At 34.9% G+C, this 15,878-nt stretch overlaps 1 protein-coding gene across 3 annotated transcripts in view; it reads right to left on the minus strand.

Annotated features, from left to right (window-relative positions):
- The window catches only part of 5-HT2A (5-hydroxytryptamine receptor 2A), a 94,239-nt gene that overhangs the window by 9,845 nt on the left and 68,516 nt on the right, over window positions 1-15,878 (minus strand). The gene's annotated exons all lie outside the window — the stretch shown is intronic.

Genomic DNA, 15,878 nt, shown 5'->3' on the forward strand with positions numbered 1-15,878 from the left:
CACAACTTTTTGATTAAAGAGGGGCGACATTTTATTCGTCATGGTTTACCTTTGATATTGAGATTAATTCAAAGTTCCTACGAAACAACGCAAACTAATGTAGTAGTATTTCAACTACCTGAATTATTTCGGCCGTGATCCTGTCAAAGGCGTTTTGTATGTCCATTTTGTTAATCATGAAAACTTAACCGATTAACCTAATTAAATTAAATTTTCCGTTCCGAAGAGAAGACTGAAGAGGTAAGAAATGGAATTAACAGCTCTTAAAACAGAAAATTAAGAACAGAACCAGATCGATGGCCTGATAAGTGAAACGCGCTTCAAATTATTTAACCAAAAATTCCGCGTTATTATCCTTAGCAGAGAAAGTGAGAATATCTTTTATGCATGAACTTATTTCCATGCATATGAAGTCATCGATTAAGTGTAGAACTATCTTCATGACGTTGTCACTTTTTTTCCAATTTTCAACACCTGCTGCGTTAAGCTATAAGGATTTTTATCCACCATCTTTCGCGCTTTAAATGTAAACAAAGTTACAGTTTCTTTTTTAGCTTAATTTTTTCTGTGTAGTGAAAATTATGCGAGAAAGAAAGATTGAAAATTATCAAGCTTTTATTGCGGAATTGATTTAATCATACGAGTGCAATAATAGCTTGATAATATGCGAGGAAAATACGACATATTATCTATGTTCGTAATTTTTTATTTTTATCTACAACAATTCACTGAAATAAGTGCAACTTGTCATACAGGTGCCGCAAAAATTACAAAGAATGATAAAGTGTATAAATGTTAAACGGAAATAACAATTAGAATTTCATTTTGTTGTCTCAGTCCAAAGAAATTAGAACATTTATCAGAGATAATTTGGCAACATTTTAACAATTCTTAGGTTCAATAAATCAAAAGTCAATTGAGCAGAACTTTAGTAAAGATAACCACTCGCAACATACAGGAAACAAAATTACGTTTTTCACGGAAATTTTTAATTATAGTATAATTTTTAATTATAAATGAATTATTAATAATTGGCCGTAAATAAATATAGTTATTTAAGATACAAGATTAAAAATTAATTCTTTATTGCATGAAAGGCTGGTTTAAGACACGAGTGTTATAAAGGTTGGCTCATCTACTTTAACTGTGCCCAATAATTTGAATTACCCTTTTTGTTAATAATGTAAATTTTCCTACTTGCTTCGTGCTCAAACAAATCGAGAATTCTGTACGCACACATAACAGAGTTCTCAGTTTTGTATAAATATATTTCGAACTACTGGGGGATAATTTCCAGAACTTAGTAAACTACCCTTATAATTTAATATTAGATAATTGTGTTAGCAGGGAAATTGTGATTGTTATTATAATATTTGCAATCAGCGAATGTTGACTGTTTTCATGCAAAGGGCAACGGTTCGGATTCAAATTTCTTTGACACTTTTTTTCCAAATTAAACCGATAAAAATGAATCCTACTTTAGAAATGGAAATGTAATAAAACTAAAATAAATTTCTTCTTCTTTAAGCCGGTGTGAAAGAAAGTAACTTCATGTAAGAATCACTTCGGCTCTGTAAAAAAAGACAATCCCCGATATAAGATATTGATTTGAGACATCCAATCTGGCGAGCCGTACCTGAATGACGTACGAATGGAAGATCTACCCCACAATACACCAAATTAGAAAAGGGTTAGATGGAGATGCAAAGAAGCTTGAATAGTTGAATCTAGGTTATCTAAGCCCTGACATTTGAGAACGAGGCGCCTCGAGCGCTTTCTTTGATTCCTTACGCTACTCTCTCATCGTAAAGAAAATTAAGCAGATGAAGCGAGCAAATATCTAAAATCCCATTCATAACCCCCAAACGACCAAATTTTTATTATTTTCGACGAGTAACCTCCGGGCTCGCATTCCCATCCCTTAAAACTTCAAACACGAAATCAAACACCAAATTAAAATTCATTTTAAACGCCGCACAATCTTTGACTCGTCGCTGAATTGGATAATGAAAATTTGCATTGCGTTCCTCGTCGAATTTTTACGTTTCAATTTATTCGTCGCTGTGGTGCTTGTCGGCTCGACAATAACCCTTTCGCGTCTTTAATGTTATTTACACTGATGAAGGGAATTCGAAGAGGTCACAATGTCCCGTCATCAAATCTCGACGACACTTAATTACTCGCTGCGTGATTTGCAAACAAATTAGTTTTACCACGCGTATAGAAATTTGGAGGGCCAACGGAATATGCAAAACATGATTATACCACCGACGAGTTCAATTATATAGAGTGAATGGGAAGTCCATTCGCATCTGTATCATGCTATCTAAATGAACAAGTTTTTGCATGCGAGGGCACGAAGTAACGCGAGCTGGGTAGGGTGAGAAAACTGCACATTGGCGCGTCAAAACCACTAGTTGCTAATGAATGCTGACAATAACTGTCGGAAGTTTTCGCCCTGTTTGAACGGAACAAACTGAAAGATCACCTCTTCAAGACAATCCACGACACTAGATAAACCATTTGTCAAGTTACTTCAGTTTTTGTTACTTGGACATAGTAATTATATTCTAAGAGAAGAAAAGGCACTTCCCAGGATCCGAAGAATCAAGATAATTTAGAAAGCAAGGAGCACTAAACAGTTTAAAATAGAGGCAAGCCAAAATACGCTTCTTTTTATCTATTTGTGGAACAGAAATTTAAATTCACAGTTCGGAAGCTAGTAGTGAAAAAACCCAATTAAACCAATATCCATAAAATTCCTCCTCATTTCGTTCAATTTAACGCGTTATTCTAAATGAGTTAGGGCCGTACTGTGACAATAATGAAGTTTCTTAAAGATCCTGAAAACGGTAATGTATTCGGAATGCAAATATTGTCGCAGGCAAACTGTGTCCGGAGAGATTTTAACTGCCATTTATAAATAAAAATGCCTACAAAAACTCGAGAACGTTTTTATTATCGAACATCATTAATTGATTTGTGTCAATGAGAAATGGAAGCTATGGAAATGAGCGAAAAAATTAGTTGATGAAACTGTAAACAAGTTTGCACTGGTTCTAAAGGGAATAGCTGTTATTAATTTTCCCGATAAACACGTTCGAAAAATTCCATTTTCATGATTGTTCAGAGTATTAGAAGCTTTCCAAGAATTGGTAGAATATCCTGTATTCCCTCTAAAAATTCCGATGTCCCAATTTTGAAAAAACTGAAAATGCCTCGTGGCGAAAAAATCCTTTTTATTTACTCATGTGGATTATTTATTCGCTTCAGCAAATAACTCAATTTGTAAAAAATCCTCGGCTTTAATCCTTTTTCGTATATTTTTTTGTCTTTCTCGCTCCCGACAATTGCTCGGCCCGAGTGCCTGATCTGAATATCTCGAAAATTATTTTAGTATAATGTCAAGAAACGTGATCGATCCCTCTCCCAACACATTCGCCCCCTTCTTCCCTTGGCAGTTTTCGCTGTCTTTCCCCCCCCCCATATCCATATCCTGACATTCGCTGATCCCGCTTTTCCCCACGAAACGCGTCTTTTTCCCAGAAGCAGCTTTCGTCGAATTAATCGAAAGGCGCGCGTTGGGCATTATCTCTGATGATAGGCCCGCTTCTTTACAAAATAGAACTTAGAAAGAGGGCGAAGTTTGCATTTCCTCTCAGCACTCATTCGATTCCGATAAGTGGGTTAGATTGTGGTGTGGAACGCGCGTTTTTATTTTTCAACTGACTATGTTTCTCCTCCTTTCTCGGTTTTTTCAAAATGTCGTTCCCTTCGAAAATGGGAAATGCAATAAGCTTGGCGTCGACGCCTAATATACTTCGGTTTATCGTGTTTCCGGGGAGAATTAGTCTTCGTCCCGTACTTTTTTACTCTTCTTCTCTCTCGCTCTATAAATACAGTCAACGAGTCTTCGAGGTAATTTGCAGCCGCCACTCATAGCGGAAGCAAATTATTTAATATTTGGTGCTGGGACGGTGTTCGGATTAAAATTTTAAAAAGGTTCCGCAAACGCGCGCTGTTTATAAATCTAATCCGATGTAATCCACTCTTGTAAAACCGTCGTGACAGTACAATGATTTTACAATAGGCGCCAGGAATTTTAACGCCTTGGTGAACTCCACAAATGGATAGGAAGAAAAACGAAAAAAACTTGTAAAAATAAGCTGTGTCGCAGGATAATTACACCACTCGCCATAAATAATATCTGACAATTCCTTGTATACATTTTTGATGAGTTTGGATATGAAATATTCATTTCTCGATATGACACCCGTTGAGTTTATTAATTTATTAACCACAAGCCTTTTAACTTTCAGACGCAAAACTAAATAAATAAGTGGCTTCCACCTCTTGAAAGAAACCGGAATACCTATATATCCTTTTATGTCTCTCTAATGTCCGACGCGAATGGCCGAAAATTCTCCACCCTCGGCAATAAAAGCAGCCAATTACGTTGACCGAAACAGGGCTCTCGAACAACACTAAAAATCGAATCCGGACGTAATAATTACCGGAAACGCTGAACAGTTGAGCACTTATTGCAAAGAGGACCGAATTGAAAGAAAATTATTTTGGAATAATGTCATCATCGTCGCGGTATCTAATCGTATTAAACCTCCCTCGTTTTGAAAAAGACTTTTCCACAACCACTTAACTTTCCCACACGTTCTTAATGCTACCCCAAACATTAAAATCGTTGAATTTGAAATTCAAATAGGACCATCTGCGAACACATCCTGACAGTTGTCGGTCGAGGGTAGTTTCGAAAACCAAACAATCTCAAGATATACGAGCTGTGTTTACGTCAAACGACGCGAATTTACCACCCGCCATGAAATATGTATTCAAAAACGACAAGATTTAAGGAGCCTCCCCGTACAAAGAAACGAACCCCCACGGGCGATCCGAGTGCTAATTTATGTCTTTGAATTAATAAAACCCTTTTGAATAAAATATCTTTTCATGCAATCTCTCGGTTCAGATTAATTGGATTATTCGATGACCCGGGAGCTTTTAAAGGCTAGGGGTACATGATCCCCTATATAAAATAATCGGATTCATTTGAGACGCCTCGGATTGTTACGATTGCTAATAAGTGATTTAGCATCCGAAAGGAATAATTGAATTTCGATGATGTGAAGGAAAGAAAATGAAGTAGAGCGCAACGAGGTTTGAAGAAAGCTACCCTACTCACGTGTAATTTACACGCACTACAAAACTCTTGATTAAGCCTGTTATGCCGAGGCAAAGTTGGAATAACCGCGTTATGTGAAAGCCCGAGTCGACTAAATACAGGGAGAATGCTACAAATTGTAATTTATACCGTGGGGAGGACATCGTGCTCCACAAGACAGAAGAGGGAACTGTTTTTCTCCTGGGCCAGGAGGAGTGCCAACTCACGAAATAACAATTTAACAAGTTCAATTTTTCAGAAACGCTTTAACTTTCATGATAATTTAATAAAGTTCGTTTAGAATTAAGTGAAAACAATGACAAGTCCTTATCAGAGAACTTTACGCCGAACCAACCCCTAACAGAATTATCTTGGGTAAAAGTGTCAATCAATTCCACCATTATCTTCTCCAGGCCCAACCGCATTATTTTGTACCCTAATTACATCAACACGATAAACTTACAAAGAGACTAATAGCCCAAGAAAGTCCTTGCTGTGTTTCACACAACATTTGAAGAAAAAATAGGATCACTCGTTAATTAGTAGACGTAAGATATGTTACCAATGAAGATTAGAGTTACCGTGTAACTTTACAAAACACGCCACCAAAATGTTAGATCTGAAGAATGTTCTAAATGTTTAATGAGTTGCTCAACTCCGAAGCCATAACAAAATACTCCCTCAAGTTACGAGCTGAACCGTTACCTTCCATTACACTACGCGTTCGTCTGTTTTTAATTGCTTTTTTAGATCGCACCGTAATCAATACTCTGACTTCCGGACACGTTTTCTTTCATGTGATTGACTGTTTTTCTTTCCAAGTTTTTTGGCATTCTACACTGGCATCTTCGACAGGTCCACTTAAATTAAAAAAGAGAGATAATAGCTTTCTAAAGCAAGGATTTAATTGTATTTTGTGGCGTAACTAAACAGGTTCTTGCAAATTCTAGCTTTTTCGAATGATTTCCCGAATTGTGATATCAATCATAATTCTAAGGATCGATCTATAAACTCGAAGCAGCGGTTGCCACCTAAAACCCCTAGGAACTACTGCATTTCATACGGGAATCTTGGAATCTTGGACTGGCGCTGCTTCAAGTTTATAAATCAATCTTAAAATCTGTCAGTGGATTATTTGATTAGTTAATACTCAGGAGATCATTCTAACGAATATGAAGCATTAGAAAAAATCCAAATAATCCAAGTCATTCGATGACTAATTTAAAGCATTTAACGAAACGAAATAGCACAAAGGATACGAAAAATAATTTCAGAATGAAGAGAATCAAAAAAAAAGAAAAATTTAAAAAAACTGGTCAAATAATCTCACACATCTGAAAAGGATGTAAGATCTCAAAATTCCTAGATCTAAAAAGTGGAGGATTATTATTTCAGATCAAGGTGTAGTTTATATTAAAAGATGGAATGGGCTACATTGTATTTATATTTGGTTTTAAAATTTAAAATTTTAGATAAATTGGATTTGATAGTAAATTTTTTATTTATGGATGTTGATTTAGCGCTAAAATATGCACATATCGCCCGTCGCTTTCACTTTAAAGTGAAATAAGTCGTAACAAAGTAGGCTTATTGGAAAATGAGCCTGGAATTACAAATTTTTTGTTTAGGGATTTTATGTAGGATTAGAATTTTCTATTATTTTTAGTATGTTATAATTATTTTTCTTTTTTTTTATTTTTATTTGTTTTAATTTTTTATTAGGAATAAAATTTTTGTATTTTTTGTTATTATGATTAAATTAGTTTATTTTTATGTAAAAATATTTTTTTTTTTGTTAGGTGATAAGGAATTCGGCAATTATAATTTTCACCTGTTTATTAAAAACATGTCCTTTTGATAATAATTTAAGGTCGTGCCTGCCCAATGATTAGATTAAATGGCCGCAGTATTTTGACTGTGCAAAGGAACCTAAAACAGCTTTGAGAAACGAATATTTTACCCACTAGACGTGTGTGTAACATTCATCTCGCACGAGTAGGAAACAAGATTTTTTCTACAATCGCAGCAAAATGCAAAATGCAACGATAAATACTTCAAGAGACAATTTTGAAAATTATTTAAAAATTGACACTTCCCTTGATTGCATTTCCGCACCGTTTTTGGGGTACGGATTCAATCACAAAACATTTTTTACGCGGATTCAAGGATTGTAATTTGAGAAATGGGCGCGGATATGCGTAAAGTCTAACAAAAGTCAATAAAACATCTATATTTTACTGTCAAAGTGACTTTTACACATTTGTTTGATCACTTTTACGCACTTTGGATTAAAAAATGTCATTTCGAAATTAAAATGACAATCAAAACTCAACTTTATACAGTGATGGTAGAAAAAAATCAGTCTATGAACTCCAAAGAAAAAAGAAACTCGACGGATCTAAAAAGAAGTGAAGAAACAGAATATAAATAAATACTCATAAAATAAGGGACCCAAAGGAACTCTAAAAATAAGCTATTCTAACAATAATCAAAAATCCAAAGCAAATCTAAAAAAATCGTAAAGTTTTTTGTTTCCGATAAAATTTTTAAAAATTCATAAAAACGATGAACGGGTTTATAAAACTTTTACTCTAAAAAGAAGGAAAGTACTAAAGAACCCTTAAATCTGACAGCAAATATAAATGAAAGATAAGACCGTGTTGAGATTAACGAACAACATTTACGACGAGCTTTAGATTGAAGCTGAGTGTTAAACTTTTGGAAGCTTTTTTAACTTTTAAAAGAAGCAAAAAAACTTTACCATAATTCTGTCTAATCGTACGACCGTACTGGATTTTTTACGAAACTAAATAATGATATTACACCTTTTAACGTATCACTGTATATTTTAAATTTGTTGCCAAATAATAATTAAGATTTGTAATTTACCCATTTGTTCTAAATTGATGTAAATTTTCTTAAAAATCTCAAAGCCACGGATAATGACTACTAGATATCAAAGTCCTGTTATCTTTGATAGCGAGCTGTCTCGTTTACAAAAAGGTAAAGTCATTTATCAATGTCTGAAAGATATTTGCTGGAAAACAATTTAAAATAGCTAGACGGTCGAAAGGAGCTTTCAAAGCAGAACGCATGGTGAATGAAGTAATTTTTAAAACGCTCAAAAATTAACAATTCCAATGTGATAATAAAAGACTTGTTGCTGAAATATAAATCGTTTAATATAGCTTCCCGCTCACTCGAAGGGGTGAATCTTGTTTTATCTCTGACGTCTCCGGCTAAAAATGGTTTAGTCCAACTACTTTCGTCACGATTGCAGAGAGATCTAAAGCTGGTGACCTCCAGGTCGGAAAATTACATTTATCTTTCGCTAGCTTCGTCTCTTAAGCCGTCACCTCAGACTTTGATTTGATTTTTACAGGATACGACGCGGGTTTTAAGTACAACTAAACCAGGTAATCCCGAGATTTCCAATTGTAGTGGTAAAACAAAGTTTCAATAATATTAAAGCAAAAATAAGAAGAAAGCAAAGAACTCAACAGCGTAGTCACAAGCTGTCATTCTTATCCTTTTTCTTTTTATTTTTGGTCATTTAGCCGGAAATTAGTTTGAACGCAGAAAATGGCGTTCCCTGACTTGGAAAGTTTCTTTCCTCCTCCGCCCTTTTTTATTAGTTCAAGAAGAAGTTGTCTGGTAACGACATTATTAAAATTTAATTACTCGGATAATCTCGTAAAATTCAATTTCATCAAAGTACTGACAAAGCTAATGAATCATTTTAATTGAATCGTGCGCCGAGTCGGTAAATAAGATGAAATTTGTCTTGTAAATTCGGTATAAACTACACACTTCGCGGCAGTTTCCAGGGGGATAAAGGAAGATACCTGCGAGAGACAAATCTGAGTTAGAAATGGTGGATGCGCCGGGATTTTATATTGCATTAACTGCAATTGCGCGTATTCGCGTAATCAAAATTTCCAAAAGCTTTTTAATAAGACGTCCTATTCACTAAACGAGGATGACGTCTGCATCAAATTCGCAATATTAAAATTACGTGCCATTTTACCTAATTTCACGCTCGAAGAAGACTTTAATATCGTAGAAAACGTCTTGGGACGGCATCGTTAAGTAACTGTATTGTGTTTTTTTAAGTTGTGAATCTAACGGAGTGTGTTTTCTGTTTACGAAGGATTGCAAACATAATGAAACAAATACAAAGCATCTGGGAAATATTTTATTTAGCGTTTGAAATATTCGCACAAAAGATCTTTCGTCGACCGAAATCCATGAACCGTTCAACTCGACCCATTACGGACTTTTCAACCGGAAAAGATATACGGGCTTGTTGTTATTAAAAATAAAACAAACTGTATCGACCATTGTCACGAACTCTGCTTTCTTGCGGAAGTTGCAGAACAAGACTGACCACGAGCTCAAGAAACTACACGACTTTCTAGATTGGAAAATTCAAGTCCCGTCTTATCTAATTATTATTAAACCAACGCAAACTCGAAACAGAAAATAATCAAACACCAGTTTAAACTGTGTCATTCGGCGCAGTAGTTTCGAAGTTCGATCAAAAGTTTAGGTAAATGTAATTACATCAAGTAAATGAGAGGTACAAATACAGCGACAGATATGTCTGTTGCTCACCAACTCATTTATTCAATTTTCCAGCAGCGATCTCATCGATTCCTGCCCCATAGCCGTCGTTATTAAAAGCAAATTAAGAAGCCAAACCTAATCTGCCGGAGAGTTGTGTGTCGCATCAGTCGCTGCAGGCAGGTTCGTTGGAGTTAATTGGATGTCGTCGCAATTTCGACAGAACATACAAAACCGCAAAAAAATCATCAGAATCACGTCAAGTAATTTAAACCGAAATTATTACAAGTTGTAAAAAATAAATTACGCCTTGAAAATAACTTCGACAATGTTTTCGCCGGAGATAACCCATCAACAGGTTAAACGTCTGAGAATAAATCATTCCTGAAGAAAAGAAGCGCATTTTCAAATCGAAATGAAATTCGTCGTGATTAAGCAACCACCTGCTCTTTTGATTGTCGACGGAGATAAAGTTGCCCGACGTCTTGAATAAGCTTGAAGGAAAAATGAGATTTCGTTTTTCTATGCGGGGGTATCAAGTTTTGCTTGGATCGAGTGAAGTTTCGAAGTTATCTCGACGGTTTTATGACACTCGAAACGTAATCTCAGATCGGTTTCTGAAAAATTTAATATTCGGCCTGTCAAGTTTTAAGCACTATCCACGAAACTTCAAGTGTGTACTGAGAAACAAAGTCCCGCGTTGTAATTTAACGTTTTACGCAACATTTCCTCTTTTATCTAAGAAATAAATTTCACTTTACTTAACTTCGTTACTTTCTTCCTAAAGTGAAATTTCGAATAGATTAGATCCAAGGCTTTGATATCGCAAAACCGTAAAACTAAATGGCTACAAAAACAATAAGCTCTTAGCATTGGAAACATCGACCTCTCGCTTATTATTGAAAATTACATCTTTGTATCTCCTCGACAACGACAGTAACACAATAACGCGCTCTTGACTTTGCTACGGATACAAACTTCAGGCGATTTTCCCTCCACGAAACGACGATGATGACCCATTAGAGCTTTATTGTAATTCGATTGGGTCGAAACTAAGGACTTTATTCCTCACTGATGAGACATTGTTAGTGAAATATGCGGCGAAGTGTGGAGAAACAGAAAAATAACAACAAGAAAAACGCACAACCGGAAAGTTTTAAAGAAGTATTTTATCAGTGTTTTTAAGTGTTCCGGTCGGAGACTTCCTTGCCTACCTGATCGAAATAATAAATTGCTGTAAATTTGCCAATTGATTCGTGGGGATGATTTTATTTTCTTCCTGACCAAAAATTGCTATACGAAACTGATATTACCCAACAGGCATGGAAACTACCTCTATTACCGAAATCCCAGGAGTTCTGAAAGTTTTCGGCAAATTAACTTCATCAGTTTTGCCCAAACCAAAAAAAGGAAAATATCCCCAGACGATTTTTTTTTTTGCAAACCTACTTAGGTGAAGGCCCTTTTACTGTCAACAGAGTTATGATACGAATGCCATTACCAAATTAAAAAAAAAAACAGTTCTCGTTTCGACGAAATTTCTGATAGCATATTGGATATTTATTTTTAATTCTCTTTCTGATGTACCTACATATTAGTTTATGTCTCAAAGAGCAAAGAGTACAGGCAAATCAAACATTGACATTGATTAATTAAAAATCAATTAAATATCAGTTTTAAAACAAAGAGAAACGGAATGCTGTTAAAGTCCTGTATATGAATATCTGGAATTACTTCAATATCTGTTTACATTATTAGTATTTATTTACCTGCGAGGCGAAAAAATAACAATAAAATTTTCGATTATCCGCCTCTAGAATATTCCATTCGGCTATAGTTCAGACAGCCCGAATATTTATTCAATTTGAACTCAATTTTTATACAATTTTCTCACATTGAAACCATTTCTGTGCAAACTTTCCAATATTATTTTTCCGTACTCCTCTAAATTAAGTGTATTCAAAATTTAATAACCGCCATTTTAATATCGAAAAATAATATTCTTTCCATTATCCACTCTCCTTGCGCCCTCCCTGTCCTATGCTTTTACGTACCGCAGCTTAATCTTCCTCGCTACTTCACTACCAACTTCTCGTTTTTGCGATGTAAAAATATACTTTCTGAAAGCAGGACTCTCCCTTTTCCCCGGATTATAGTTCACCGAGGCTTAAGCTGAAGCCGCAAGCTTTGATAATTTCTTGTCGCCCTCAACTCGCGAACACACATTCAGCTTTACTTATTTACGTGTTTAGAGCAAGAACAATCGACATCTGCGTTCAGTTTGATCCATATAAAGCTACTTAACGGCCGCAAATCTCCCGGTTATAACCGGAGAGATTTGGACGCTTGTTCGAAAGCAAACGGGAAAAGAGATTAAAAGAACGAGCGACTGTTATCGCTGTTTCCGCAGTGTTTACAAGATTTATCCGCGGTGTCTTGGAAAACCAGAGATGTAGTATGTAGGTACTACAGAGAGTTTGCTTTGGGGGCAAAGGGCGACCAATTTGACCCAGAGGGAATATTGCTAACTGCTTTGAAAATCGATCGGAGGATTTGAATTTGCGCTGCAACGACGCAAATTAATCCCGGCGCATCCACCATTTATCACCTGTGCGTATAAAGGGCCTTTGTTAAAACAATGAGGGATAAGAAAGAGTTCCTACGCGTACAACCATAATTGTCTACACCCTAATGAGCCGCTAACACAATCTTTCCCCGCTAATATTTTGTCCATTAAAATCAGACGTAAAACTCTAAAATTTATGTAGTGGGATTATTTATAATTCCACCAAAATGATAATGAAGAATTTTCGCGGTTAAAACAGCCCAACCGGCGAAATTCATTACGTCGTGTTATATGTGCCATAAAAAATTTATTGGCGCTTAGAAAAGTCCATAAAAAATGTCCGCTCACTCGTCATGTTTGAAAAACGGCCATTTGTTAGACCAAGCCCGGACATAATAATTTTATTCCATTGACATTTTTATTTGTCGACCTGAAGTCCTCAGTTTGATTTATAGAGTTGTAGTTCATTTAAATGTCTAACAAGTCTCCTCATTAAATTTAGTTCTTTGGTTTCAATTAAAGCAAGCAGCTTTATAGGTATCTACGCTGCAGGTAATGAAAAGAGGACAGCACGGGTTGAATAGTGCGGAAATATTTATTTTTGCACAAGTTGCGAAATAGTGATATTTTACGCACTAAAGGTGGTTTTTCCAACGAGGCCGTAGGTCGAGTTTAGACGTCACATTATGTGCGTAATATCCATTTCGCACGAGTACGACACAAGATTTTTTTTTCTACAATCGCAGAAAATGCAAAATTTAACGATCAATATTTCAAGTGACAGTTCTAACAATTATTTTTAAATTGACACTTCACATGACCGTTTTAAGGTGCGGATTCAGTCAGTTTTTTTGCTGATTCAACGGTTCGCATTTGAGAAACCGGCGCGAATATGCATGAATTCTAACAAACATCGATAAATCATCAATAAATGAGTGTACAAAACGATTGCTTACTTACTATTTTAATTACTGACAATAAGAAGTCTGAAAGTATGTAATTCTGGAATTAAAATGTCAACTTAATGTAGCGATTGTGGAAAAATATTTCTAAACAAACGTACACAAAGCCACATTTATTATTATTAACTTTGAGTGGGAAACATCCAGTAATAGAAAAACAAACAACATTTCATTTATATGGGAATTCAGACAAAACGTGTCATTTATCTGCCAAATAGGCACGCCAGCAAGTAACATCCTAGTCTAAAACAATGATAAATTTCCATCGCAAATGTGGGTACACGTTTGAACAACGACCACACATTATACTGATGACAAATTGTCCAATCATAGCCACCGTCAGAGTAAGAACTAATCGCGTTATTATTAGAAATCAATATTTAATTAAACAAAACGTTCCATCTATCAAACAAAAATAACCGCAACCGCCATAGTTTTTCGACTACTATCTTATCGAAAAAACTTGTCAATCTCTGCGAATAAAACCCGCGATTTATAGACAACAAAATGCGTCAACATGATTTTTAATAAGCGAGGTCGTACACGAGTTAATTCCATTAAATTACGACTGAAAAAATAGGGAGAAGAAAGAAATATCGTGCGCTCGTTGGGATTTTCGCTCGTAAAATTTATATGGGCGACGTTTAAGGCGTTGTATCTCATAGATAAACGAATTAAGGTACTTTTGGATTTCGTAAAAGGACAAGACTTTTAACGAGCAATTAGTTTAACCGAAAATAGAAATAGAAACTAGAACTAAATTTAGATGTAGTTGACAAGATATCGCACTTAATCAGTTTTTTATGGCGCGGAAGCGCCGTGGGTCTGTGGAATTCGTGAATATAAAAAAATAGATTTTTGGGTTTGAAAATGAGCGAAAATGTTTATGTAAAAACTATACATCGATAAACTTAGAAACGTGCAACGAACAATGACTTATGAAATTTGTTGAGGTTTGCGGTTTTTTGTTAAGATGTGTTTATAGCCAGCCACAATAAACTATACAGTAAATGAGTTAAAAATAGAGAGCACATATACCTATCAAAATTATGCAAACAAGAAACAGATAAACGTTTTCCAAAATATGGAATGATGAAATAAAACAGGACTCTTTAACATAATTTTAAACTTGGCAGGTATAAATTGACTACTTATTGTTAGATCATTAAATAAAGCAAAATTAATTAATAAGTTATTTTGTTTTATGGCTTTGTTTTGTCATTATTAGTTATTTATTGGCCCCCGCGCCCGCTTCGATAGCTAATTTCACTGTCCCACTTTAACATATTTTCTAATTCCAGCGTATAAAAAACAAAATTTAAATTGATATTGGTCAATAGAGACTGAATTTATAATTTAGATTTATTCATTTGAGCCTGATTTTCTTACACTTACAATTAGATTTTCTAAAATTAAACTTTTGTACATAACGTATCGAACGAGTAATTCAGTGATTCTATGTAATTTTCAGTCTCTCGATTATTCTCTAAGCTCTAAAAGAACTCTTCATTTATACATATGTTGAAACTCCAGAATAACATCTCAGAACTTTATTTCCGTTCATCTTCAAAGCTTCAAACTGTTCTCCAAAGTTGAGTTTCAGTATACAATAATCCAGGACTTTTTACCTCATTTTTTTCTTCTTTGACGTAGAAGGAACAAACATTGCAACTGCAATTAGTACTTTCTTTTGTGAGGTAGATAAAACAAAGTTCTTTTTCTACTTACGTATTACGAGGTTTCTCCTTCCTAACGTATTTTTACAACAGTAAAAACGGTCATTTGATAAGCGCCAATTCATTTAAGTATGTGCGAATAAAGAGAATTAAAATGGGAAATGCACGACAACAAATATTTAGTCCTCCAACTGCATGCCAGCGACCAGAAAAATGCAATTAATTGTAGTAAATATTTAACACTAGTCAGCAAATTGTGGAAATTTTTTTACGGGAAATGAGGAAATTGCCTCTTGATTCCAAACCTGAAGTCTGTTCGGCTAGATCAGGCCCGGATTCAGAGATATTCTTGAAAACTGATTTTTATAGGTTCTAGTTTAGATACAAAAATTTATTTTTATCGTTCTTTTTTCAAAACCTGTTATGGAATTGCTCGACAGTTATTTGAGAAGCCAATTTAATAAGCTTTCTAACGAGCTATAAAACTCTTCGCTACAGTTAGTAGATACTTCTCATGATATTTTTGTAAAATTTATCTAGTGTCCCAAAAAGTTTACTTTTTAATGATTTCCGGACAGATAAAATTTTCCATATAACTCAAGGATTAATACATACATCAATTTTTTATTGTAATGCATCAGTGAAAAGTTTGAGATTTTCCCTTTTTGATGTGCTAACAAATGCATTGCTATCTCTTCTCGTTTAGACTTCTGTAGTTAGTTAGGAAGCTTTTTTTAATTACCTTTTCAATGATGTATTAAATGATTTTGCAAAATTTTGAGCAAAAAAAAAAACAAGAGTAAACGCATTCTACTGAAAAAAAAATTACAAATGTGTATGTCCTGACCTGATAGAGCAAAATGCGGCTGTCTCAAGCAAAAACACAGTATCTGCTTTTGCTTTTGCTTAAAAACTTTTTCAATGGACCTAGAGAT

The sequence above is a fragment of the Gnatocerus cornutus genome, chromosome 5 (genome assembly GCF_029298725.1).
Source record: "Gnatocerus cornutus isolate USDA-ARS CGAHR chromosome 5, icGnaCorn1.1, whole genome shotgun sequence".
Taxonomy (NCBI): Eukaryota; Metazoa; Arthropoda; class Insecta; order Coleoptera; family Tenebrionidae; genus Gnatocerus; species Gnatocerus cornutus.